Below are 24,864 nucleotides of genomic sequence, written 5' to 3'. Positions count from 1 at the left end.
TTTGCAAACTAGCCAAACCATTTGTCTGTATCACTGTTGAGCTGGTAACTAAGCAAGTGTGATGTAGCATTTGCTGGGAATGGAGGCAAATTCAGAATAACAGTGTGAAAAATACCTTTCAGAATGTTTAACCAGGCAGTAGAAAAGAGCTCTGCCTTCTTAACCAGTGAGAGGGATGTGCTGGGTTTCTGTACCTAGTCTCTTACTACAAATGTGAAGGGCATTTTTGTCTTATACTCCTGTGTTCTTTTGACTGTTTGTGAGAGATGAGAAAATAGTTACAATTATTTTCTTTCTGCTTGAAATTTGAGGGCTCTGGCTTTTTCCTGCTTGTATCTGAGCTTAATATTGCAGATATATGTATGAAGCAGTGCCTAGCAGCAGAGCAGTGATTGCATAGCACCACACAGAGGGCAAGTATATTCCCATTTCTTTTTCATGCATCATTAAGTGCTCGATGCAGTGATTTTGCATATCCTTTAGGTAATCAAGGTGTACAGAGAGAGAGGAATACAGAGGGAAAGGCATTTAAAAAAAAAAAAAAAAAAAAGGAAGAGACAAAGGAGGGAAGGCAAGCAAAGCAAGCAAGGAAAGGAAAGAAGCTTCAGCATGTAATTGTTGGAACACTGAGCAGCAGTGTCACTGTCAGTCTCTGGCACTCATGTCAAGATGCCATGTATCCTCAAGACATAATTTGTGTGTCTTTTAGTGCAAGGGGGACAGAAAAAAACAGCACACAATTACATTCAATTCTTGGTAATTCCAGCTCCTGCCAGTATAGGATGGGATTTCTGTGACAGTGAAAAGCTACTGGAGGAGGGATCACGGTCAGGTCTACGGCAGCCTTTCATGACCCTAAAAGTGAGAAGAACTGTCTGGGGAATGATTAAAGCACCTGTATTCCTATTTCTTGCAATAGTCTGACTTGAAAACTCATTTTAAATTCCCCCTGTAAAGTTCAAGTATTTTCTAATAGGGAAATGTCTGTATATACTGTCAGTAGTACTGTCATCAAGCACAAACATCCTCTGGACTGAGCAGATCATGGCAAAGTACAGAAAAATACAATGGAGGTAATGCTGCTTTGAATACTGTGATATTTTTAATTGTCACTGTGTTTTGTATTACACCTCAGAAAGAATCCTTGAAGCTAAGCTTCCCTTTCTTCTATATTTCTCTAGCTCTTTTATATTTCTGCATGAATACTAAAGTCTACTAAATATTTCTGATGTATAGATGTTCTCATTCATTTTTTGATAAATCCACTGTGATCTCCACAGATAATGGTCATATTAGTCCCTTCAGTGCAACACTATGTGCTTCTTAGATTTTTATAACATCAGTATGGCTATGTTAGCTTGGAAGTAGCAAGACAGCTTGGAAGTAAAAAAATACCTTGAAAAACTGGAAACCCAAGTAGGGAGTCTCTTCACTGTAGAGATAGCAAATTCAGTAGCAATGAATGCCAGAATCCCAGAATGGCTGAGGTTGGCAACCTCTGTGTCCATCAGACCCAACCTCTGCTCACACAGGGACACCCAGAGCAGGTGCCAAAGTGGCTCCTGAAGGTCTCCAAGGAGGAGGCTCTACAACCTCTAAGCAATTGTGCTAGCACTCCACCACCTGTGCAGTTAAAAAGCTTTTCCTCATGTTTGCAAAGAACTTCCCGTGTTTCATTTTCTGCCCGTTTTGAGCCCCTTTAACAAGAGCATGACTCACCCAGATATTCAGGAAATGTAGATGACAAACACATTCATGCTTTAGGCACTCTTACAGAAAGGACATTTCAGATGCCTTCTGCATGTTATCCTGGTTTCAGCTAGGACTGTTAATAGCACACAGATGTCTGGGTTGTTCCTGAGCAATAGGTGTACACCTGAGGCAGAGCAGCTGCCATGATGGAAGGCAGCAAGGGGCGAGGCAGGGCCAGCACAGGTGGCCCGAATTAGGGGGCTGTTCCATACTATGTAACAGTAGGTGGAAGGTCATAAAGCTGTGGGAGGAGTTGCCTAGAGGCCTTTTGCTGTTGTCTGGGGGAAGAACTGCTGGTCGGTTGGTGTGTGGTGAGTAATTGTGTTATAGATAAGTAAGTATATATTATATATATAGCTATCATTGTGTTTTTTTTTTTTTCCTTTTCTGTCCTAGTTAATAGCTTTTATCTCACTGCACAAAGTCTGTTTTGTTTCTAATTCTTTCCCCTATCCTATTCTGGGATAGTGTGCTGAAGGCTTTGTGGTGCTGAGCTGCTGCTGGGTTGAACCACAAGATGTGGGTAAAGGATCGCATGCTGTAGAGCAAGTGGCTGAGTTTGGTTAGTGATATCCTAAGCAGTTGTCTCTAGAGTAGGATATTCTAGATAATAATTCCTCACTATTACCTGTGACATTTAATCTCTGTAAGATAAAAATGCGTTGCTTCTAGCAAGCACTGAATTTTAGGAGTTCTATATGTATGACTAGAAAATGATTACTTTTGCTATCTGTTAGACTAGTGGATCAAATATTGAACGCTAAATGATATGAGAATACTTCAGGGAAAAGTGGTCAGAATGCAGTAATGGCTTGGCAGTTTAACCACTAATCAGGCAGGAGAGTGATATAAACTCAGAATTTGTATTCTGGTTTAAGCAGGACTGGGACCTCGAACTAATTCTCTCTGGGGTTTAACTGTGGGTTCTATCATTCATCTTTAATATCTTACCTTGTATATGACCTCAAGTACAAAAGCAGATTAAGAGCGCTCCTTTTTCCTTGTCTTTTTCTGCATATGGTGCTTAAATACCTCCCTGCAATTGATGAGGAATGTCATTTAAGTCAGGTGTGCAAACTCTGCTAGGCAGCAGGCTGCTAAATGTTGTGGTTTGTGGTTACTGAGTATCTTTGAATTTCCTGTTTGATTTGGTTCTGTTTTTTGGTATGTCCCTGTCTGAAGATGATCACAATCACAGAATGTCAGGAAGAGACCTTGTAAGATCTTCTCTTCACTTTTTTTTTCTGAGTATATGATGCTGAAACACTTTCCATCTCTTAACACCTTCAAGCTCTTATCTCCTGATCTCCTCTTGTCTCTTGATAAATGTTCTGACTGTATGAACCAAGCATTTGCTGTGTGAAGCACGTGCCTTGCTCAGTATGCTTTATATACAGAAGGGGTTAATGTTGGAGTAATATTCATGATTTGATCATGTGTATGTTAGACATCATGGTTTTCTGTCAGAGTTGTTGGAGTTGTACAATGTTGATGATATAGAAATGTACTGATGTAAGTAATGTTATGTCATTAATTGATACTTCATCTTTTGTAATATTGTAAAGTCAAAATTTTGGGGACACATGGTGTTTACAGTACTCTTGTTTTAGCCTTTTCAGATTATTCAATATGTGCTCTTATGATGGGATATATCCCAGTATGCAAGTTTTTTGAAAACAAGTCTAGTGATTTCATTGTATTTAAGAGCTTGTTAGTCTGAACCCTACTCTTTCCCTTGCCTGTCAGTAAGCTGTTACAAGATAACTTAAGTAAAGAAGGTACATATGGGATTCAGCTCCAGATTTATGTACGTGGAAAGTCTGTGGTCAGAAACGGTCTAGTCAGCACAGTAGGTGCCTACTAGAGACCAAGTCCTTGCTCAGAACTGTGAGAAAGCAGGCCTTTTAATACAGTTTTGTAATAACAAAACTGTAGTGGTGTACTGAAGTTCAAAATGACCTAACATCTGTATTCTACAATATATGTGTCAGTGATAAAGCAGAAACTCAGTGGATGTTTTTTCCCTCTAGGAAAAAAAAGTCAAACTGAAAATCTTGGTAGTCTGTTCCTGCAAGAATATTCAGGAATTGCTTCTTTTTGTTTTTTATTTTTGATGTTTTCAAAGCTTCTTGATGGACTGGGGTTCTCTTGCAGGTAATGGCTCTAAAATAAAGGTGAAGCTACTCAGGTCATCTTGTGTTCTACCCCTCTCTCTACCAAGTAGAAATGCTGATATACTGTCACTGACTAGGAATTCTGCAGAGGGTTGCCCTCCCCAGTCTTTCAACCTTTTCCAGGATCACAACTATCCTGCCCTTTCCTTGCCACCATTTAATATTTTGAAGAGAAATATGTCATAATCACAAATGTGAAATTGGTTTTACCAGCTGAGTATGTGAGGTGCAGTCTCCATAGAAAAAGATGATGGCTTTTATTCTGCATCAACAGTGTATTATGTACTGTGGATATAAGTAAAGGAGTTATGCATTGATGAGAGCATGAGTGCAAGATGGAGAAAGTAGAAAAAAGAGCTATTTAATTTGTTTTGACTGAAGATGGTGCTTTAAATTATTTAATATGATCCAGGTTGTCTAGGCGCTAGTAGAAACAAATGAAAGATGCTAAGAAAAGCTTCCTAATACTTCAGCACAGATTAAACCGTGTAAAAAAACATTTTCTACCTCTGAATATGGCTATATCAGAGAGATAAAATAGGGAGTGGAAACAGCCAAGAATACAAATATGCTGGGACAAATAGTGCCTTTCCCTGGAAATGTCTTTATAGAATTTAACATGAAGCAGTCTAAAGCAATTCTGTTGTTTCTGGGTTGTATGTTAGATAATGAGTAGGTAACTGTAATTCATGAGGATCTCAGTATTTGAGCCTACCTCAGTCTCTTTTAGCAAGAACCTACTGGTTCAATAGGTCAAGGTTTATTCCTTCAACCCGGAGGCAGCCCTGGACTCTGCCTATAACTGAATCTCTAATACTGAGAAATGAACTGTAATATCTAGAGTAAGTCCTCTTTCTAACACAAACATTTAGTGTACTTCAGTTTTAGTCTCCTTTGATAAACATTGTATATGCAGTCATGGAATCCAGTCTAGTGGTGGTTTTTGCCTTCCTGAAATATTGATCTATTCTCTTTACTACTAAGGAGCCATGTTACAGTAATATCTGTAGGAACTGTTTTTTGTTCTGTTTCCTTCAGCATGTGAAGGACAGAATGTGCCACACCTCTGCTTGGAAAAAATGGCTTTGGGCTGATTTTGAAAACTAAATTAAGGAAAACAAATATAGATGGATTATTTTGTAAGGTACTCTTTGAAGTTACTCTAAAAGTGTAGTGGTTTTTGGAAGACTTTTTTGCTTCAAGTAGTCAGACTATGTATATTTAGCATGTAACATATCTGTACCCTAAAGTTTATTATTTTAATGGTGAGAGAGAAATTTTGATGAAGAACCAAGATCACATCCAATAGTTAATTTTGCAGTCTTTATAGAAGTTTCAGTACAATAAAAATAATTATTTTTTTCTTTCAATGGAGTTATCCTTTCAGGTGTTTAAGTTCAGCAATGAAAAGGTACTTCCCAGTACCTAAAGGATGGGAAATGTTGTCAGGACTTTGGAAAAGGGACGGAAATATTCAGTAGGTGGCAGTCTTTCCTTTGAATGTTTTCAGTACAAAAATCTCATCTTAAGTTGCTTCTGAATGCTGTAGTCTTTAAGAAGGACCTTAGAATAAAGAGATGCCCACAAGTGGTATTATACATTGTATGGGCTGCTTTAGAAGAACAGTGCTTGCCATAACCAATTTCTGTATCAGGAAATGATATCCTATTGGTTTTTGTTTCTTCAGTTATGTCAACTGAGCATGATTCCTCTTCCAAAATCTGGAGAATTTTTGTGCTTTTTGAAACAGTGGCATTCTCTCAGTGCAGTTACTGCCATTAATTTGAGCAGGTACAAGTCCTCTGACACTGCAACATTGTAGTCACAAGACTATTTATTGTCTGTTTTATCATGGAATTCTAAAGTTTGCAGATTAAAAAGCAAAGTATTTTTTTCTCTGGATAAGAGTTCCACAACCTTATTTCACCTTTCTTCAGCAAAAAAAAAAAAAGTTAACCTCAAAGCAGTGATCTCAGATCTTAAAAGATAAGAAATGTTTCTTCTGGCGTCTAAGAGAAAATCAGGCTGTTCCATAGTCCCAAACACTTGATCAATGGTTTATGCTTATTAAAAAACCAAGCAAACAAAAAAAAAACAAAAAACAAGATGTAGAAGACAGTATCAGTATGAAGACAGGATATCTGGGACTGGCCAAATATGGCACACTGATCTTTAGTACATCTTCAGTGCCAGTAGATATGTGTTTTTATAAGTGAAGAAGTGCATGCATAGATCTTTGAAATGTTATCACTTAAGTTCTGCAGTCTTCTATCTGCTCATCTCTTTTGTACTGAATTACATGTGTTTCTCTCTCCAGAGCTGGGACACTTATTTTCAACACTCACTAATTTAGTAAATCATGTTTGTAGTCATTAATGAAAAATCTTTGCTTCATAATAACATTTCATCGGCAATATGTTGTGTTTTTGTTCTCTCTTCTTCAATATACAAGTGAAGAAATACTTTTATTGCATTCTAGTTTTGTTTATATCTGTATGTATACATATATTTAAAATATTTTTATTCTATTACATTTATTTTGAAGAATTGTGAATATCTAGAATGTGCTTTTGATAAAAGAGATGAGAAGAAAAATTGGAACCATGGAAACAGAATTGAAAATGTGTCTATCTTTTGTGTGATTCAGCATTGCAATTTTATGTCACGTTTTCACCCACAATGTCTTTTTTTGCTATTTAAAATGTGAATCAACAGATTTAACATCAATTGTTTTTGCAAAATAAGTTGTATGAAAAATAAAATCACAAATATTTTTCAGTAGTAAGACACAAGAAACATGCATTTTTATTGTTGTAATGTGTACTGGGATAAGTTATGGCCCAATGGAAGAATGGATAAACAGATCAGAAAATTCATGAAATGTCAGTATACAGCATAATCAGGTTTTCAGAATGGCTCTTATGTACCTCTCAATTTAGCTCTCCTTGCAGCATGCAGCACTCAAAGACTAAATGTGCCTATCTAGTATGCTCATCCATGAAAAAAAGCCTTTGTAGATTAGTCATATCATTCTCTTATGCTAATTGTACCATAACCTACCTAAATTATGACTCCTAATAGTGCTAAAGAGAGAATGAGGTTCACTATGCACTCCTCTTCTGTGAGCACTGACATGATTTGTCTGTTGAAGAGTACTTTTTCCCTAAAACCCAAATTGTAAAGATAACTCCTCATTTAGTTTAATTTGAAATTATTTTGTGATTATATATAATATACAGTCTAAATAATTTTACAGAATCAGCATGGTTAGAAGTTATATACTGTTCCTTCTCTTACATGGTTTGTATTATATTAAGTAACTTGCAGCACTAAGAACTTTTTCCCCTCTCCCCATATTCACATTCAGTGGAAGAGAAGGATTACAATGAAGTGAGTGTAAATGTAGGAGCTGGGTCAGACTTCCTACTTCTAGTAGATGGTACTCAAGCAAGAAAGGTTATCACTTGATCTTCTGACCACAGTTTCTAAGTGGAAGATTTATTTTTTTAACTAAATGCATTAATATACATTCTGTAGTCTGTGAGAGAAAATAGCTGTTTTCATACTGTAAGAATTCAATTGTAATTACTTGTAGTGCCTTTCTATCCTCTTTTTTACAAAGAGCTTAGATAACATCTTGGCATTCCCTGGAATACAGAACACAGAGAATACAGAAGGCAAGTTTTAAGGTGTACTTCATATAATGCTGTGCAGCCTTTACTGACTGCTGATTAGATTTTGGATAAAGGTTAAGATGCTGGTCTTGACCTGTGGAAACCTTTATGATTTAGAGACCAGTTTCAAGGCTAATCATGTGTTGTTGGCACAGCTGAAATTAATTTCCAAGCTTAAGAATGGAAAAATGTGGTAGATTGTTTAAAATTACCATTACTAATTGGAGGTTATGGGGAAGTTCCTGCCTTCTCAGGAATTTGTCCTCTGAATCTCTTGGAATCTGAACCTCTTGAAATGTAGGACTCAGTTATACCTTTTCCTTTCTTATCCTTTAATATTTTGACAAAGGAGTTGTAATCAGTTCTTCAATAAGTATGTCAGTATGCCTAATGTTTTAGAGTGATGCTTAATTTTCCTTGCATGTAAGACTGGGATGTTCAGCAAGGATTCAGAATGTATATTAGGGTTCCTCATCTTGAATAGAAAGATATTAGCCCAGGATATATAAAGAACAAATTATTCTTGGGGATGGTCCTGTATTTCTTCCTGTTATTCTAGTCTTTGAGGGAGCAGCTGTTGTGAAGCTGTTGCTATGAGTTGGTAAAGTGTGGCTGCCACATAAGAGATTTTTGTATTGAGTAGACTAAAGAAAATATTTTTAATGTGATTCAGGTTTGTTTGATTACTTCTACTGACAGACTTGATATTCATAATGTTCATTTCTAAGTCTGAAGGTGAAGTATGATAACCACGACAAGAAATTGGACAACCAGTGCCATTACTTGACATTCAGTTGCAGAATTTGATATAGTGGAGACACAAAGGTTGGTTGGGCCTCCTGGGAGGAAGAGATTAAGTGGGAGTCCTATGTTCTCATCAGTGGATCTTCTGGACCTGTCAAGGAGTTTCATTTGCTTAAATGATTGACCTGAAGTTGATGGTATCAACTGTTACAGACTGTAATTATTATTGGAGGGGTTTGATCACAGAGAAGAAAGGTGGTCCAATAAGAAAGAGGATTTCAGTGCTCAAAATAGAGATGATGGCAGAATGTGGCTGACTTAGTAATAACATTCCTACAAAATGTTTCTAAGACTGATACTCAGTTTATCTTATGATATGACTTGACCCCTTTTGAGGGTTTAATTGTATGCAAATAATTTTCATTGTCAGCAATTATTCCTAGCAGTCTATGAAGAAGCTCAAAGATTAAGAAGTGTAGCTAGATATCTTATGACTTCTGCTGTTTGGGTGCTTTCTGCCCACTCCTTTCACAAGCATTTCCCTGTGGCAAGCAGCTCCCTGAAAGCTGGTAAAAGGCTTTGAACTGTTTTACAAAATGCAGTTGGCAGAGGAAAAGCACTTTCCATCAAGAAAGCTGGAGCACGGTGTTTTCCCAGCTGCTCTGAGACACCATATGTTTGCTGCATGGCTACTACTGCTACTTCTTTCTTTTACAGGAGTGTTTACAGACGTAACCCTCTGTGGTGATACTTCTGTGAGGATAAGCAAACTGCTAGTATGGGGCTGTATGTCACTGTGGTTAATGCCAGGGTCAGCTGTGTCACAGTAGCTGACACAAGGAATGTTCCATGAGGAACATGGAGGTCAAGATAATTGGTATTATCATCTCATGATGCTCGCTGTAAGACCTTCAGAGCAAGATTCAGAAGTCTTTCTGACTTGGTCAGTACAGCTATTGGTATTTAGTTGATAGGGATACTATAATGATGTTCTTCTGATGGCATTTTAGACATGGCTTTTTCAATTTCCATTAACAATAACAGTAAACTCAGGTGGCTTATGACCAACTTGAATGTTCCTCCCCCGTGTTCTCAGATTTTACAGTGATTGCTATTTGTCAGGGATTTAAATTATTTCTCCCCAAGGTGAGAAGTAACTCTATGCCATGTAGTAATCTCTACAATAAGCAGGAAGTCAAAAATTGGAATGGGGGATAAGGTACGCATAAATGCATGGTGTTTTATATGGTATAATATGGAGAAGTCAGGTGGCATATTATGGTTAGAAATTTGCAGACAGTGAAAGGGCGAAAAACAGTGGTACATAGATTAAGTACTGGGAGGGGCATCTGTGGGGAGGGTAATTAGTCAAAGTTCTATACTTACAGGGCTCTGGTTTTTCAGAATGACACTGCCGAGGAGCCTGCATCCATTCTGTACCTCTGCAAAGCCTCAGTAAACGATAGCACTGATTGCATAAAGTGTATTACTCATTTACTGCCTTGGCTGCAGTTGCAGTCAGGAGCTGGGATCCTGATGAAGTGTTGCACTAAGTCTTTGATCTGATTCCTACAGAGTGGTCTAACATGATCACAAGAAGACCTTGATGAGTCACTGCAAAGTCAAATGTGCAGGAGCAGGGTGGCACTAACTACTGAACAAATCCCACCTCCCTCATGACACAAGTTAAAGAACCAGTTTTCAAAGTGGGAAGCAGTTGGGAAACTGACAGACACTGCAAACCCAGGCATTTTTCTTGTAGTGTCACCTCACTAGGGTAGTCTGCGCAGATTACTAACTACAACTCTTGTTCAGGGGATATGTTGTCAGCTCAGCTTGACCAGAGCTATGAAAGATGACAGAGAAACATGGAGTCCCTCCTGAGTTAGTCTAGTGGTATTCACATTATTACACAATATTATTTTGCATAAAAAAAAGGTCAAATTTCAGAGTGAAGACTTCAGTGGAATTTCAGGTCATGCTGAACTCTAAATTTTTACAGGAGAATGAGATAAAAGGCTGTCAGTAAGCAAGAGTTAGAAATGGTTTTCTTCTTTTGATAGCAGGGATATCTATGTATAAGAACTGACTGGAAAAAGGATTTGCATTCTTTCTCTTTAAATAAGTGATATGGCTTCACTGGACTGGTGAGATCACAACTGTATGTCTTCTAGGATGATAGAGCCCTCATCATTTTCCAGGTTTCTTGTACTATGGAGTCTAGAACTGGACACAATACTTCAGGTATACTGTAGGCATGTAACTGTTTGACAGCACGTGTGATCATAAAGTTGCAGGTTGCAGTATATTCACACCTCAGTTTCTGTCATTCAGCTTGTGAGTGTCTGAGACAGTGTTCATGTAGACTTAAATCAGGTCGTACAAAAATGTGGATTTAGTGTTTTTCCTTATTCATATTTACAGACTGAAAAAAGCCCCTTAGACATTCCAAGTGAATCATGTAAAATCTAAGATGTTGAGAGAGATCCACTCCTACCAGAAAGACTCACAATACAGATGTATCTAGACTGTCTGGTTTTTAAATACTTAACACTTGATGTGCATATTGTGGTTTTCCATTGCAACCACATAATATCGAAACACTGAAAACCCAGTGCCAGCACATGCAAACTATGTACAACTAAAAACCTGAACATAAACATGTTGAATAATTAGCAGTAAATATGGCCTTCTTATCAAGATGAAAATCTTACTATATTGTCTATAAAATCTTTATATGCAAATCAGCTTTTAAGTAATCTTTTAAGTCAGTTTGTAGGAACATATAATGGGAGTAGGAGCTGTTTTAACAGTAAAGTATAATAAACTAGAACTGCATATTGTTCTTCAGGCCTTTAAGGGATGCAGAGTGAGTTTCAGTGAAGTACTTAAAATTTAATGTGTCCCAAACTGTGTAAACTTCACAAGCATTTTAAACATCCTGAAACCAGCAAATCTTGAGCACATGCAAATAGAAAGTGGCAGGGGACCACCTTCTCCAAATTGTCAGAAGGTAACAATGGCAGCAAACTGTTCGTATACAAATTAAGGCTCTAATTTCTTATGAAGATCCTTGTAAGCAAGACTTTATACTCAAGAAAATGGGCTTTACCTTGCCTATTTGATAAGGTATGGTACTAAAAACTACAGTAAACACTGTTACAAATGTAGTCTTTGGGGGCTTGTTTCTGAAATGAATCTCTTGAGTATGAAAGAACATTACTCTTTTTCTACCTATCTGCTTTTGATTTATTTTCTCAGCTCAAGCATTAGATCTATCATATTTTTACCCACTTACATGAATGCTAGCTTGATTTAAGCCTACTGTTACTATAAGAATGATTGTGAAGCATCTTCTCCCTGTGCTTCTCTCACCTCTTGGTCTCTATGCTGGAAGAAAATTGATTGAACATAGAAGAAAGAATACAATAAACCTTAAATAAATGAAGTAAGGCTACACATACTGAATGAGCAAAAGATACATAAATTCTCCTGAACTCGAATTTCAAGGAACAAACACCTTTTTTTCTTTCCTCTGGTTTGGTGGTTTTTGTGCTTTTTTTAAAGAATCTATGTATGTTTTAAAATTTCATTGACATTTTATTTTCATTAAAACTAATTGTGCATAATATTTTTACTTTTGCATTGCAGTTGCTGATGTGTTCTCTAGCAGCGCTGTCTATGTAGATATATCTACAATCTGAAGTTTCTCTTATCAAAATATACCTTCAATTCTGTTGCCTTTACCTTCAGTTATCATACAGCGGTCCTTTAAGTTCTTTCTTCTTAGGGCATTACGTTTTAGCCCATTGTAACTGACTGCACAAGGAAGTGTTGGAGTTCCCCATCTCGAAATGTATTTAAGAGGCATTTGGACATGGCACTCAGGGGACACGGTGTAGCAGTGAGACTCAGCAAGTCAGATTGGTGAATGGACTTTACGGTCTTTAAGTCTTTTTCAACCTAGGTCATACTATGATTCTATAGTTAGCACACAATTATGAATGTTTTTTGAGAGAACCTGTTCATGAAAATAGTTTTCATAAGCATACTACAGACAGTCATTGAATCTGTAGTATTTATTGAAGTCAATAAATTAAAAAAAGGATGTGTATAATGTATTTGCTTTAGAAAAAAGGGAGGATATCTAGAAGAGTAGTAGTGATGTGCTAGTGAAAGTAAATGCTGCTGTGTACGCAGTGACATCTAGAAAAGCAAATTCTCACTGAAGAGAGGCGGTGCTACAAAAGCCCAGTGGTATGGTGTCTCGTAAGTGAGTTCACTATACTGACTCCTAGCAGTTATAAGTCTGTAGAGAAATCAGATGGATTGCTTCATCTGTGGTAAATGTGTATTTTAGGCTCTGTATTATTCTTCATGTTGTGGCCTTGCCGCCTCACTGTGAAAGAGCTTACAGACAAGTCATGAGGTATGTAAATGAAAGCCTTTGCTTGTTGACATCGCTTGTGATAATGCTTTAAAGAAACAACAACAAAACAAACAAACAAAAACCCAACACTGGAAATCCTGAAAACAAGCCTAGATAGTAGATGAATACGTAGAAAAGGATCAAACTACTAAACCTGATGGCCTCAAATTTATGAAGAACATAGTAATGTTCAATAATTTGGACTAGGTTTTTGTAAATCTACTGGCATGCGTTTTTTTAGAGATTTAGGCAAGAAGATGAATTTCAATATCGTAGTCAGATGAAAAAAGGCATGATGGGAAGAGAACTGAAAAAAAGTGTAAAAAATAAAAAGTTGTGGCTAAGAGTATGCTTCAGAATGAGGAAACAAATGAATTTTTTAGGAAAGAAAGTCAAGCATGATGATGCAGACTGCTCAGTTTTGAAAAGCTGGAGAGCCACTCTCCTGCCCCTGAAAGAACTTGAAAGGAAATCATAAAATCATTGCTGTGCAAACTCATTCATTACTCCATGCTGTTACTGTTGTATTGAAGCTTGCTTTATTTCATTGTAGGGTGAGCATGTACTGATGCTGCTTTGTGCCACTTGAGTCTGTGTGACTCTTCAGCTTTTATCTGATGAATATCTGATGTCTCTTTTGCCTCTCCTCACTTGTGTCATATTACTATTGTGTTCCTCAAAGAGACATTTGTATCTTGATCGGCCCTTTAGGCACATGTCAGAAAAAGTAAAAATGAGAAGGCTGTGAAAAGTGACATGCTGGATTTTCACTTAAATCCCCATCACATAAGAGTGTGCTCTCAAAATGACCCTGAATTGTAGCTGAATTGTCCCAAACCACTTTGCTACAGAAATCAGACATGCAAATGCATCTGCATTTGTGCATGCGTATTTGCATGTAACTACTTCAAGTAGGTAGATACAGTTGACAGATTTCTAGGCTAAAAAGCAAGTTAATAGCAAAAATATGTTTGGCTGGTTAAAACAGTAAGCTGAAGAAAGTCTTTTGTGTAATAATCTGGAATGTGGGCTTAGGGTTAATGATAGCAGGAGTTCTTGGAGTTGAGTCCAGAAAGAACCATTAAGCAAAGAAATGCCATTATGGAGTTAATTATTGGAACAGTATGCAAGTTGGAAAAGCAGTGAACTTTTTCCTGATAAAATGAAAGTGCTAATGCTTGCAGTGCTCTATCAGTATATATCAGTCCTGACCTGCAAGTGTCTCAACACTGAACCCCTGTTGAGGGGATAGTGCCAGAAGAATTAAGCCAAGTTACACTGTGCAGTAGTCTTTTGAAAGTAAGTACATGGGAAGGAAGCAAAGGTGAAGCAATCTAAATTAAGAGCTGAACTTATGTTGTTTTTTCTTAATAGAGACCACTGTACACAAATTCCTACATTAATTTTCAAATCAACTAAGGATACTCAAAATTACTAGGTTGGCAAAGGTTAAGAATGAATCATAGAATGGCCCAGGTTGAAAAGAACCACAATGATAGCGTTTCAACCTGCCTGTTATGTGCAGGGTTGCTAACCACTAGACCACACTGCCTAGAGCCACATCCAGCCTGGCCTTGAATGCCTCCAGGGATGGGGCATCCACAGCCTCCTTGGGCAACCTGTTCCAGTGTGTCACACCACCATCTGTGTGGAAAAACTTCTTCCTAATATCCAACCTAAACCTCCCCTGTCCCAGTTTAAAACCATTCCTCCTTGTCCTATCACTGTCTGCCCTTGTAAACAGCCATTCCCCTTCCTGTTTATATGCTCCCTTCAAGTACTGGAAGGCCACATGAGATCTAAGAAGCACCCTTTGCTATCAAATATCACATTTGGAGTAGTTTGGCACTTACTGCACAATATCTCAATTCAGTAAAGCCATTAATTGTTTCATGTAGCTCTGTTGAAAATGATGAGTTTTAAAGTAGGTGAGATTCTTGTTATTTTTAATATTTAGTTTCTGAAAAAAATGACTGTAGAAAGGGAAATCTCACAGTTATTGTGAGATAACTGTCATATGGATTTGTTATTTCTGTATGACTTGAAGCATTAGGGGCGATGTTATCATTTTCTACAATTATCCCAAAGGAGGTTGTAGTGAGGTGAGGGTTGGTCTCTTCTACCACACAACAAGCAATAGCATTGGAGGAACAGGCTGCAAGTTGTGCCAGGAGAGGCATAGGTTGAATGTTTGAAAAAACATTCTCATAAAGAGTGGTGAGTTACTGGAACAGGCTGGTGGCCCAGGTGACAACAAGGTGGGAGAAAGTGTCCATCTGTGTGAGGGTAGGAAGACCCTGCAGAGGACAGGCTGGATTGGCTGAGGCCAATGGGATGAACTTTAAGAAAGATCAAGTGCTGAGTTTTGCCCTTTGGTAACAAAAACCTCATGCACTGCTACAGGCTTGGGGCAGAGTGGTTGGAAAACTGCTGAGGAAAAGGATTTGAGAGTGTTAGTTAAGAACTGGCTGAACAAGAGCCAGCTGTGTGCACAGGTGGTCAAGAAGGCCATTGCCATCCTGGTCTGTATCAGAAATAACATAATGAGCAGAGAGATGATTGTCCTGTTGTCCCCCCTGCGGAGGCTATATCTCAAGTGCTATGTTCAGCTTTCGGCCCCTCAATGTCTTCTTTGCAGTGAGGCCCTGAAGTGTGTCCAGAGAAGGGCCCTGAAGCTGTGAGGGATCTGGAGCATGTGTCTTAGGAGACACAGCTGAGGGAACTGAGATTATTTGGTCTGGAGAAAAGGAGGCTCAGGTGAGACCTTATTGTTCTCTACAACTCCTAAAGGGAGTTTGTGGTGAGGAGAGGGGTTGGCCTCTTTTCCCAAGTAGCAGTGATAGTGTGAGAGGTAATAACCTTAAGTTGTTCCAGGGGAGGTTTAGCTTGAGTATTATGAAAAAGCTCTTCTGAGAAGGAGTTGTGAAGTAGCTACTGGAATAGGCTGCCCAGAGAAGTGGTGGAGTCACCATCCCTGGAGATATTTGTGGAACTTGTATGTGTGGCACTGAGGGACAAGGTTTAGTGGGCATGGTGGAGATGGGTAATTGACTGGACAAAATGATTTTGTAGGTCTTTTCCAACCTTAATGTTTTTAAGGATAAGGTTTTGTAGACAATGTTTTGAAATCTCCTTTAAGAGCAAATGCAGTGTATGAGTTGATTAGGCAGAACAAACTTATGAAAGTTCTGGGGAGGAGAAATACTTTTTTGTCATCAATTAAAAAGAAATGAGAGGTTAAGTAAACAAAGTCAGATTTTAATGCATTGAAAATTGTTATCAAAACATTAATATAAATGTATTTCAATTTGGGAAGTGTGAATCTAAGTTATAATTTTAGGTTGTTGTTATGTGTTATCTGATTACCCTTAAGTGTTTTGCCATACTTTTCTCCTTGTAGAATAGACAGTTGGGAATGCTAACAAGAGGAATATGTGTAAGAACAGAAAGCAAAGTGTCCTCTAATGCACAGCTTCATATGGATACTTATTTCTCACTAAGACTGAATATGAATTAAGCATTTATTCTAATCTTTCAAAAATGTCAATGCAAATATTCAGTGATGATATTAATTTTCAAACTTAATAAGAGTTAATCAGGGTGTCAGTGTGCCCACTTTATATACTGATAAAACAAGGAAGATTTGTAATACTTCCAGATGATGAGATGAACAGTTTTGTTTGGCTTCTCCGTCTCTGTGCATTAAGATTTTAATCAATGCTTAGTATATATTTTATACATCCAGGGGATGTAGTTTAATTATCACTAAACATACTTATGGAACTCAGTATATAGAATTACAGATTTCTATAGACTTTCAGAAGAAAGGAATACTCAGTGGAAAGAAACATTCAGATAAAGTTTTGGCATTTTCAACTGAAGAATAAGTGTGTAGTTGAAAGCAAACCTGCCTCAGTAGTGTGTTTCAGAGAGGTAGAACTTAAAAAATGAAGTAATTAAATCACCACACCACAGCTGAAAGCATCAGTGCTCTAACAATTTGAGATGGAATGTATCAAATTGGAGGATGTTTTTTTAGTGAGGTGATGCAAGTAGATCTCTACTGCTTGTTACAAGTTGCATTAAGATTTTTTTTTGATATTTTTGTAAATGGTAAATTACTCTTTGTTCCCCAACTGCTGATGGGGGAATTACAAATTCTTTGTAATGGTGGACTAAAATTCAACACTAGATGCCTATGTATTTGTTTCTCTTACATTTGCAGTTTTGCATTGCTGGACATAGAATTGCTTTGAAATTTGGTGTATAAGAAACTCTCTAGCTGCTGTGAGCAAGTCCAAGTGATGAAATCTAATAATGAGATAAAAGATAATAAAATAATTTAAATTCTACATTTCAGGTGTAATGCTGTAATGCAGAACTAGTTTTCTGGGTCAGTGTGTACAGGAAAAAAGGCTTATTTTGATCTCTGAATGAAGGCTAGAGAGGAGATGATTGAGGGAAGATAATCTCAGGTTCATCCTCCTTTTAGAGCAGCGTGAAACTGACAGAAGTGTTTAGAGGATCACAATAAGATGTTTTGCTTTCAAGTAAAATGAAGGCAAAAATAACAAAATGACTGCTATCCTTGTCATGAAAATAGAGGTCATCAGTCATCCTTTGAAAAATAACCATGTGTAGACTGAATTTATTATTTGCATGAATATTCTCTCAAACTAAAACTTAGTGAGTTACTGGAGATATGAAGAAAATATCCTTTCATATAATGACAGGAATAGATAACTATTTACAAAAAATAAGGAGATGAAGCAAGAAACAGTGTGTTCTGGTGAGGTCATGACAGATTGACTAGTAGTGCAGTGTCTTCCTTCCACCCTGTAGCCTGTAGTTCTGAAGGCTGTACTGACCAGAAGGCCAAGTCTTTTACAGCTGTTAAATGAGAAGAGAACCTTGTCAACAAATAGGCAATGTAGGAAGCTTGGCCTCCTTTTGTTAGAGATGTGAAGTAATTTACATTTCAGTCAGTCACAGTACAGTACAAATACCTTAATATGAAGTATTTAAACTTCATTTTACAAATCCAGCTAGACCATCACTTGATTTCCCATGCAAAACTGGGAAGGACAAAGATTATTTTAGATTGAAACTCAAGGTAAGAGGTGTGTAGTAGGTGTTCAATATGCATTTAACCACTCATGTTCAGAAAAAGATATTCAGCTGCAATAATTTAGAAACATCCCAGTTCTGTGGCTTATCTTGTTGTGATAAGCCTGTGGGACTCCTGACAGAAATTATGTTCAGGATTAATGAGGAAAAGGCTACTTGGTCCTAGCCACTGAACTTCTCAAGGCATTTTTCAAATAAGGTACTATTTATGCTGTTGATGATCATGCCTTGCTAAGTGGTCTCCTAGGTGCAATCATTTTTCTAACTTGAAAAAAGTTAACCTTGAGCAGACCAACTTTGGAGCAGAGGCTCATGCTGAGGGACCCTTGGCAGAAACAAAAAGAAAAAAGTGGGGAAAAAAAAAGGGGTGCTGTGAGAGTGAGGGAGCCCTCTGAGCTGAAAAAGCAGAGCCCTAACTGAGGCAGCTCTGACACGGTGTGGGCAGAGCAGGCAGTGATGGTGGCCAGAATCTCGTGTATACAAAGTCTGTTCCCAGGGAGCACTGCTCCTAGGAGTTACGGCAAACAGTGTGGTGTATATCAGAAGGATGTGGTATGGCAAGGCTGGGTATCACTTCCCCACTCAAGAGAGCAGCTCACCTGTTGACTGCTTTCCAGACAGCAAATCTAGCCATGGTCTCTGCTAGGCAGAAAGCTCTCTCCAGAAAGGAGGCAGCATCTATCTAGACAGAGTGCCTGCCCAGAAGTGCAGCTGGTCTCTGGCCTGATCAAGCAGAGCCTGCTGACGAGGTCGCCTTCCTCCAGCTATAAGAGGTATTGTGATTGCAGGCTCTCGTCCTGCTGTGGGACTTCAACCACCCTGGCATCTGCTGGAAAAACAGCATGGCAAGCTGTAGGCGTTCCAGGAGGCTCCTGGATTCAAGGATAACTTCCTGAGCCAGGTAATAGACAACTCCACCAGGGGATGCTGTGCTGGACCTGTTGCTTGCCAACACAAGTGATCTGGTTGGTGGCTGAGGATTGGAGTCTGCCTGAGCTATAGTGACCATGCAATGGTGGAGCTCAGACTTCTAAAGGATATCAGACAGGCAAAGAGTAAAATAAGAAAGATTAATTTTAGGAAAGCCAACTTGCAGCTATTCAGGAAGTTGATCAACAGAACACAAGGTGATGTGTTCTCAGCGACAAGGGTACAGAACAGGCCTGGCAGATCTTTAAGAAAGCTTTTGTTAGGACACAGTAGCTCTCCATCCATAGGTACAGGAAGTCAGAAAAGAAAGGCAAGAGATCAGCATGGCTGAACTGGGACCTGCTGGTCAAGCTGGAGAGCAAGAAAAAAAATGCACAGGCAGTGGAAGCAAGGTCAGGCAACCTGGGAGGAGTATGGGGATGCTGCTAGGCTGTGTGGAGTTAGAGTCAGGAAGGACAAAGCTCAGCTGAATCTGGACTTTGCAAGGAGCACAAAGAAGGATAAGAAAGGCTTCTGTAGGTACATCAACCAGAAAAGGGAAGTCCAGGAGAGCATACTCTCCCTAGTGAACAGCACAGGTAGGCTAGTAATAGGCAAGGAGAAGTCTAAGGTACTAAACTTTTTTGCTTCAGTCTTCACTAGTGACTGCTCTACACATAGCTTTTGAGAGGATGGTTCAGAAGGTGGGAACTGGACAAGTGATGTCCCTCTCACTGTAAGCAAAGATCAGGTTTGTGACCTCCTGAGAAACCTGAGCATCCAGGAGTGTATGGGTCCCAGTGAGATACATCCCAGAATTCTGGGGGAGTTGGCAAACATAATAATCTAGCCATTATCAACAATATTTGAAAAGTGACTGTGGTCAAATGTCCCTGGTGATAGGAAAAAAAGATAATATAGCATCCATTTTAAGCAGGGTGTAAAGAATGACCCTGGGAACTACTGACCTGTTAGTCTCACCTCAGGGTTGAGGAAGGTCATGGAACAGATTCTTCCAGAAGCTATGCTAAGGCAAGTGGAAGAGAGGTGATAAGGAATATCCAGTATGGCTTCACCAAGGACAGGTGCTGCCTGACCAACCTTGTCCACTGATACAATTATGTCATCACAGAAAGTAACAAGGGAAGAGCCACTGATGTCATGTCTGGACTTCAGTAAGGCCTTTGGCACATCATCTGTAACATTCTTCTCTCCAAATTGGAAAGATACGAAATTGATGGATAGGCTATTCAATGGATTAAGAACTGCTGGCACAATCATATCCAGAGAGTGGTGGTCAATGGCTCAATGTCTGGATGGAGGTTAGTGATAAGTGATGTCCCTCAGTGGGTCAGTACTGGGAGCAGTGCTCTTTAACATCTTCATCAGTGATGTACAGGAATCAAGTACACCCTCAGCAAGTTTGCAGATGACACCAAGCTGTGTGGTGTGGTCAAACATGCCTGAGAGTGTGGATGCTAACCAAAGTGTCTAGACCTAGACAGGCTCAAACACTGGGCCCAGTGGGACTTTGTGAGGTTCAGCAAATCCAAGTACAACATGTTACATCTGTGTTCTGGCAACCCCTACTAACAGTAAAAGCTGGGGTATGTAAGGATGGAGAACAGCCCTGAAGAAAAAGATTTTGGGGTACTGGTGGATGGCAATCTGGACATGAGCCAGCAGTGTGCTCTCACAGCTCAGAAAGCCAGTTGTTTGCTGGGCTGCATCCAAAGACGTGTGTCCAGCAGGTCAAGGGAGGTGATCCTGCCCCTCTTCTCTGCTCTGGTGAGACCTCATCTGGAGTACTGTATCCAGATGTAGAGTCTTCAGTATAGGAGAGACATGGACCTGCTGGAGTGTGTCCAGAGGAGGACCACAGAAATTATCCATGGGATGGAACATCTCTCCTGTGAGGATAGGCTCAGAGTGGGGTTGTTCAGCCTGGAGAAGAGAAGGCTCTTAGAGTCATAAGAATGAATGTGATGGACTCTTTAGCAGAGTCTGTTGTGGTAGGACTTGCGGAAATGGTTTTAAATTAAAAGAAAGGAGATTTAAACTGGATATCAGGAAAAATGTGTTTTTTTGTTTGTTTTTTACAATGTGGGTAGCTAACTACTGGAAGAGGTTGCCCAAAGACGTGATGGATGCCTGTCCCTAGAGACATTCAAGGTGAGGATGGATGGGGCTCCGAGCACCTTGATCTAGCTATAGATGTCCATGTTCATTGCAGGGGAGTTGGACTTGATGACCTTTGAAAGTCCCTTCAACTCAAAAGTAAAAATACTCCCTTGTAAGAATCATACAGAGGAAAGGTCATGACCGATATAGTGAACTTATATTAAAGTAATTCATTTTCACAGTAGAACTTGTGTCTTTGAGAAAAAGGAGAGTTAGCAGATAACAAATATTTTTCTCTGGATGTTTTGTCTACTGGGCAAAGAATTCATGCCAATTTGCAGTCGTCTTGTTTGTTTTAAAGATTAAGTACTTTGGGATTCTTCTCAGGTAAACATAACATCTCATTGTAATAAAAATAGCAAGTTATTTGCTGTGGTATTTGAAAATTTTGGTAATGATTGACATATGCTGAAAGAGGTAATACCTGACTCAAGAAAAGCATGAGGAAATAATTACAGTAATCAGGTTCATGAAAGAAAAAGGTGATCAAGAAAATGTCTGACTGACAAAAACAGATAAGATGCAGCTTGAATGCTGAAGTTGTAGCAATCTTTAGGAGCTACCGATGTGTGTGACATTTCACTGGAAAGAAGCAGTTTGCACACGTAAAATCTTTAATGGCAGCACAATGTAAGAAAATAAAGAAATATTTAGGGACCACAGTATTCTACAGTCTACTCCCAACTCTCCAGAGTCAGGATATTAAAGTGAATAGGTACAAATTGAACAGAGGGGCTTATATTTTTAAAGCTCTTGTTTGTGTGTGCATGCCTCGGTAAGAGGGGAACAAAGGACAGTACGGGTAGACTGTGAAAAGCACTAATACAGTACTGCAGAAAAAGCTGCTGTGCCAAGCCTGTTGGTATTGCATCAAGGATGTACTACTACACACTACTGCATCAAGATCAGTGTGTCTCCATTAAAATAATTTAATATTCATAATTTTGAAAAAAAATTGTAAGTGCAGAAAAATACAAAATGAGTTGTGAAACATTAAACGAAAAAGATAAACATTTGCCTGTCAAAAGAAAGGCAACAACAGATGAGCCACTCAGCAAGAAAATGCTTGTACTTAAGAGTAAGTAGACAAGGATGGTTTCTAACTGAAATGCAGGGTAGATTTGTTTAGGTTCACAACACTTCCTCAGATTTGAAATGCTAAGTTCTGGGCTTCAGTTTTGTCCTCAGTGGGATTGCAACTAACAGAAAGGAATGGTCTTCTTGTTTCTCAGAAAGGATTAGTATGACTATTCCTGGATTTGAGTATAATTTAAGCTTGTTCACTATGCAAATGTCTTCACTGGATTATGAAAAACAAACCAAATTTCCATCACTGTTATTAACTGTTAACTATAGATTGCCTTTCTTGTCACACAACAATGAATGTGAGTGAAGTCATCTCTGGAACAGTTTTGTCATATATTGTTTGAAGAGGTGATGTACGGAAGTGGAAGAAAGAGAAGTCTATCAGTGGGCAGCTACATGATTGCAGAGATCTGAATTTTAGATATTCAAGAATAATTAATACAACAAATCAGTCTGCGTAGGGAGAGATTAAAATCAATGGTCTGAAAAGCATGCATTTTTGCTGGAAGATGACTGGCATTTCTGAGCATTGGAACTAGTTTAAAGTGAAAGCAAAAGTGTTTATTTTTTTATTAAATAAAAAATCAAATAGTAAAGAAATTTAATTCTTATAGGAAGATAAGAATGTGGAAAAGAAAAGGAGAAAAGCTTGATGCTTGCATATCTTCTGCTGGTGGAAAAAATTTAAACAAAAAAATTATATAGGCATAAATAGGAATAGCTACTAATAGCTCCAAATGTGTTATTAAAGACAAAATTAAAATGTCTAATGACACAACTGACTTCCTGCCATCAGCTCCCTTATATTTTTTGTTGAGCTCATAGCACTCAGCGCCCTGGTAGTTCTGTGCTTATGAGATAAAATACAGATCCTAAAATATTTTAACAGTTGTACAGTCATAAAATACTAGGTACTAGTGGGTTAATGTGGAACCTGAATGATGTGTGGATTTTCAGTACGCTACTTGGAGAATGCCTTACTTAAACCAGAATTTCCCAATGCTTCTGATTCTTCTATTAGTTCCTGTGATATATAGCTTTGCATGAATGTATAAGGATATAAAGCTGATTTTGGAGATGTTCTGAGCATTCACTGTTAACAGTATGTTAGTCAAGAGATGAAGGTGCCTATCAGAATGTGGCCTGATTTCTGTTTTAGCTCTGAGATGGACAAGTTGTCTTGTTTGTTTTCCTATGGCAATAGAGAATAACACTAGCGCATTTGAAAGCATCTGCAAATATGGATTAATCAGTTCTGCCTTTGTGAATACTTAGTCTACACGTGTCGTATACTGATAACACTATTCACAGCATCACTGTCTCTGTGAAAATGCTTTCAAACATTCAGTATCTTTTAATAAGGAGGGTGTAATGTATTCTGCATGATCGAGTTCTAAAGATTTGGATGTTATGGTTACCCAGGAAGAAAACTGGGAGGAAGCAGGGACTAAAAATCAAGGTAAGCAGGAAGATACTTTTGTGCCTCTATCTCAGATATGATTTAATAAATATTATGTTCTCAAGAGATACTTACACATTCAAACATGGTGATTATTGAGGGTAGAATATTTCAGTCTGTTAGCTTTCTTTTCATTTTTTTTCATTGAGTGCATGGGTGGTGAATAGGTGTATAAATCTGTGGCTGTTATTGGAAAAGCATACTAACGGACACAGATGTTTATCACATAAAAGGTACAATTTAGGTATGTTTTGTCTGAGGCGAGGTTGTCATCCCTTTTGAATGTGTCTTTCTTGACTGATGTGTTTGTCTCTTCCCTTCCCCTCCTTGAAGATATTCTGTTCTTGCCAGATTTATGTATGAAAAAAGATGCTACAGGAGCCCCCAAACAAATAACTGTGACATTATAACCTTATAACAACAATAATAACACTTTGGTTTCAAGCAATCAGATTTGCTTGTGACAGATGTACTACTACTAACTAGGTAGTAAATTGGAATTCAGTTTGAAATTTGTATGAAGTTTTGATATTTTTAGGGTATATTATGGTCTACTGTGCCTGTAGGCACTTTTTTTAACAGTTACCATTAAAGGGTATTAAACTGAATCCAAAAGAGCATTTTATACATTGTTGTATGACTGATATGTGGAATAACTGGAAATGTCATTGTAATTAATGAAATGCAAAAAAAAAAAAAACCCAAACTTCTTATTCTTACCTCTTTAGATAAGCTGTGTGTTTTGGCTACAGTTTTTATGACTTCATAATTCTTATTGAAACATTTTAAAGTAGTAACATTAATACTGCTGTTACATGAGGTTGTTTGTTTCACTGGTCATCTAATTTTAAATAATTAATACATACATAAATGGAAAAAAAAAACAGCCCCCCAAAATGCACTGTTCTTTGCAGCTCCTGTATACCTTAGCTGAGGACTGTTATATGAAGAGTACTGTACAGCCAGCTGTAAATTGTCTTGAGCAGACCAGACTTGAGAAAGCTGTCTATAGCAGTGCAACCCAATGAGTTTGACCCTGGAACACTGACTCATAAATTCCCATCTCCTGCTATGGCTTTGCTGCATGGTGGTTACTAAGGCTGCTTAAACCACTTGGAGTTAAAATTAATATTAATAAAAAAGCCATCATCAGCAGCTCTGTTTAAAAGGTAGAATGTAACACCTGTCTCTCTGAGCTACTGCAAAGATTAAGCAGTGAACTGTAATTGCCCATTAATTATAACTAAACCTAGCAGAATGTGGTCAATGAATGAACAAAATACACAGTTTACTGAATACATGGATAGCACCATATTTACCTTGGTTTCT

General features: G+C 38.2%; 1 protein-coding gene across 2 annotated transcripts in view; it reads left to right on the top strand.

Annotated features, from left to right (window-relative positions):
- The window catches only part of IL1RAPL1 (interleukin 1 receptor accessory protein like 1), a 702,165-nt gene that overhangs the window by 28,703 nt on the left and 648,598 nt on the right, over positions 1-24,864 (top strand). The window contains exon 1 of one of the 2 annotated variants that reach the window (XM_046903219.1): positions 1,996-2,063. The exons of the other annotated variant lie outside the window; for it this stretch is intronic. The gene's annotated coding sequence lies outside the window, so the exon portion shown is untranslated. Of the gene's footprint in view, positions 1-1,995; positions 2,064-24,864 lie in introns of those variants that run through there. 2 annotated transcript variants of the gene reach the window in all.

The sequence above is a fragment of the Gallus gallus genome, chromosome 1, assembly GCF_016699485.2.
Source record: "Gallus gallus isolate bGalGal1 chromosome 1, bGalGal1.mat.broiler.GRCg7b, whole genome shotgun sequence".
In the NCBI taxonomy this organism is placed as follows: Eukaryota; Metazoa; Chordata; class Aves; order Galliformes; family Phasianidae; genus Gallus; species Gallus gallus.
Note: the sequence above shows the minus strand (reverse complement) of the source record. Positions and strands in the feature narration are given on the sequence as shown.